Genomic DNA, 3,897 nt, shown 5'->3' with positions numbered 1-3,897 from the left:
CCCCCCACCCTTTTTTTAATCCCTAATTAATTGCATTTCTCCCTACACTCCCATAAGAACTGGAGAGAACAGGTTATATGCCCCGAAGTTCACCAGATCTGTGCTATGGGGAATCTTAGAGGAAGAAGACAGAGGTTTCCCAGGGGCTGGCCTGAGACTGTGGAACACACTCCTGTGGAAACTAGAATCCCTTTACCCCTTGCACTGGCATGCTGCTATGTGTTAGCACACTTTCTGGATCTGCCTTCTGTAACAACCACAAAGCAGCATGTGCATTCTAAAAACCCAAGCCCTACCAAAATGCTGAATATACAATTCTCCTCCTGGGAAGCAAGTGAAGGACTACCAGGTGTCCTCCCCGCCAGCACCAATCGGCATGGGGAGGAAAAAGCCCTGAAAACTGCATTATGCATCTTCTATCTTTGAACTGCAGTTGAAAGCAGCATGTACTCAGTCATGGAAAGTAACCCTGAAGTTGCTTGCATGCAGCCAACATTGAGCATGACTATAAAACACATGGCCCATACAGGGCAAACATACTGATGGGAACCCTTTTTTGTCCCTAAAAAAAAAACAGGCAGGGAACTAGCACTGGGCCTAGAGGTACTGCAATACTGGGCCGGCACCAGGAAGGCCAGACCCAGCCCTGACACCAACCCTGTGGTGCCAGTAATGCTAGATCTTAGCATAAAGACCAAGGTGCTGATGGGAACCTACCACCTTTTTTTTTTTAGCACTGGCAAGGGCTATGTCTCCCAGACTCTTCATTCTGGGGCTTCAGATGCTCTGAATTTGGAGGTATCTGTAGACTCTTGCAGGGGTGCCTGTAAAGGACAGGTCTTCACCGTCTATCTTTTCCAAGTCATTCAAGGTTAAGAAGAAGGGGATCTTCTCTTTCAGGTAAGAAAAACCACCTAAGCAAAAATGAAACTTTTTTTAAAATTATTATTTTAAAGAAATTTGTTATGTTCCAAGCCGAATCAGCCAAATCCAGTCCAAATCCATGAGTCAGTTCAGTACCATAAGTGGCCCTACAATAGGGCAAACATCCTCCATCCCCACCAGGGGCTTTAGATATTTCCAATGTCTTTTGGCAGATATCCTATGTGCAGGCCCAAGCCTGGAGGCTTGGGGTTCAGATGCCCCTAAGTTTTGCCTGCCCTCAGCCATATGGCTGCAGGAGCAAGCTAGGAAGGAGCCTCCCATTTCCATAAAGTGGGCTTTAAGCCCCAGCACGTCAGTGGGTACTAAACCATGCCAGAAGAATAATTATGCCTGAGAGGGCTTAAGTAAAACTGCCTTCTTGGACCCAGATACTTTAAGCAAAAATAAACCACTTCATGGTGGTTTCTGTCTTGCCAGTGATATAGTAGTATCACTGAGCGCAGATCTCCTCACTAGCAACTTTTTTCCTGGTCATAGTGAGCCCCTGCATTGTATAAATTTTGACTTCCTCTATGCTCCCACAGCTGAACTTAACTACACCTTTCTTTCCCATTTCCAGTGATTCCTTCACCAGCCTTAAATGTCTGGCAAACATCACCAAAATGGGTCCCAAACAGTTCACCCAAAATCCCTCTGTCACCCCCACTCTCAGCCTGTCACATATGATTAGTGTGGCCTGGCCTCCTATGAGGTGGAGCCAGACCAGTTTGCTCTGTGCTTCATCTGCACAGAAATTCTTGGAGGATCCCAGGGTTCATGGCAAGAAAACCCTGTTGAAGTTATGAGTGGGGGCTAATTAGCACATGGGCGTCTCTGGAGTGCAAACATACTGAACAGTGCTGAGCTGTGGGGTCACCATAGCTTGAAATGCTGTTGACTCTTCTGGGGTCCAGCCCAAGGAACTGTATTGTAAATCACGAGTTTTTGGGCTTTGGGTTTATAGCAAATCCCAACGGTGGTGTGAGAACTAAGAGACTGTGTTACAGAAAAGACTGCAGACAGGTATGCAGGAGCAGAGGGTTGCAGGTGCAGCCATTGTAATAGGTGCATGGGTTTTAAATGTGTTTTAAGGTGTGTGTAGAAATGTTTATGTGGGATACTATATATAACAATATAACTATATATATCTAACTATATATCTATATATTTATATTTATATTTACAGTCCCCTCCAATTGTGTTGTATATAAGTAGGTGGCATGGCATTACTTACACATGTGTTTATGGAGTACCTGTGATGGCACTTGCAGCAGTTTAAAAAAAAGTTAAAAATGCATCAATTCTGGATGACCTAAGACTGTACACTATATGGAAATAACCACAGCTGCATTTATTTCAAACTCAGTTTTGTTCCTCACTTCCATGTGCTCAGGGGAGCAGGGTCTGATAGAAAGGAGAAGGGGCTGCAGTGGGACAACATTGTGGGGACAGATGGCAAAGGGCTACTTGACCCCCCCAGCTTTATTTTGCCTGTTAAAGAAGTGAAAGAAGGACACATTCAAGGCAAAACTCCAATAATTAGATTTAATATCTGGAAATTTATATAAAATTTATAAGTTTTCCGTATATAGAATCTAATTATTTGGGGCTCACCTTATAGTCAGGGTCATCTTCTGACCCCTGCTGACTTCCTGCCCTTTGGGCAAGGGGCTGGAACCAATGATCTTGTGAGGTCCCTTCCAGCCCTAATGCGTATGAATCTAATATTTAAATTAATATGGTACCATATCATTGATATTAGCCATGGGAGAAGCAGGATTTGTGCAGTCTGACCCGAGGAATGGTATTTTGCGCCAGAAAAGCTGATTTAACACCTCTCCCAATATGTAATTCATGCAATAAAAGATGTTACACCAAATTTTCAAATATTCCCTCATTCCTCATGACTAACATGGCAACCCTACTAAATATTAGTGGTGTCAATGCACTTTGAGCAGGTGGTCAGGTCGGACGGGAGGGAAACATAAGAACCTATGTTGAACAGTGTTGCTGAGTGGTTCTCAGCCTTGTGAGACTCGAGGCACCCGTTGGAAAATGCCAGCTCTCCTTCCTCACTCGTGTTTGGACTATGGAAAAATAACAGAGCAAATCTGCTATTGTAAAGATGGGTCAGGATTTTTCACGCTGTGGATACCTTTTGAAATTTTGGCGCTTGTCTCATGAATCTAGAGAAGCACCTGGCTGGGGTTACTTAACTTCTCTAGATTCGCGAGACAAGCCCCAAGATTTCAAAAGGTATCTACAGCATGAAAAACCTCCTGTCTCCACAAGCTGTTAAAAATGTCCTGGCCCTGATGTGCCCAGCAGTCACTTAACCCCAGCGCTCTTTCCTGCCCAGAGCAAGGAGCTGGACTCGATGACCTCATAGGTTTGTACTGTAAACCCTGGCCTTGCAAAACCGGCCCGGCCCATGAACTTTTCCTCCAGGAACACTAAAAATTAGAAATGGTCAGCGATTTGGCTTCGTATTTTCACTTTCCAAGGATGGTCTTAAAGTCTCAGTTCTTTGGGTACACTCTTTCCAGGCAGGCTGCGTTGCTAGCGACCGTTTAAAAACCTCGAAACGAAAAACCCTTGTTTGCTGGCAGACGGCGTCATATCGGCGATTATCCCTTCCCACCCTCGAAATCTCTGAATTCCGCAGTACCCAGCTGAGAATCGCCGGTGTCGCACAAGGTGGAGAAGCAACTTGAGGCACCCAAGCCCTGTCTGCCCCGATGGCTCCAGCCAGAGGACAACCCCTGGGGTAACGAGCTTGTTTTGCTTGCGGGCCAGCGCTGAACAGTGCCCAGGGGCTCCCGGAGGGCGGCTGGGGCTGCACGGCGCCGCCACGAAGCACTGGCAGGCTCCTCGTGCCACCCAGGCCTGCTGCTCACCCACAGGCGACGCTGCTGGGCGCTCCAGCCCCTGCGAGACGGACCCCCGTGCCGCCTGGGCGGCGGGGGCGGGGCC

Source organism: Gavialis gangeticus, unplaced genomic scaffold, assembly GCF_001723915.1.
Source record: "Gavialis gangeticus isolate Ggan-Ray unplaced genomic scaffold, GavGan_comp1, whole genome shotgun sequence".
In the NCBI taxonomy this organism is placed as follows: domain Eukaryota; kingdom Metazoa; phylum Chordata; order Crocodylia; family Gavialidae; genus Gavialis; species Gavialis gangeticus.
This window is presented reverse-complemented; position numbering follows the sequence as displayed.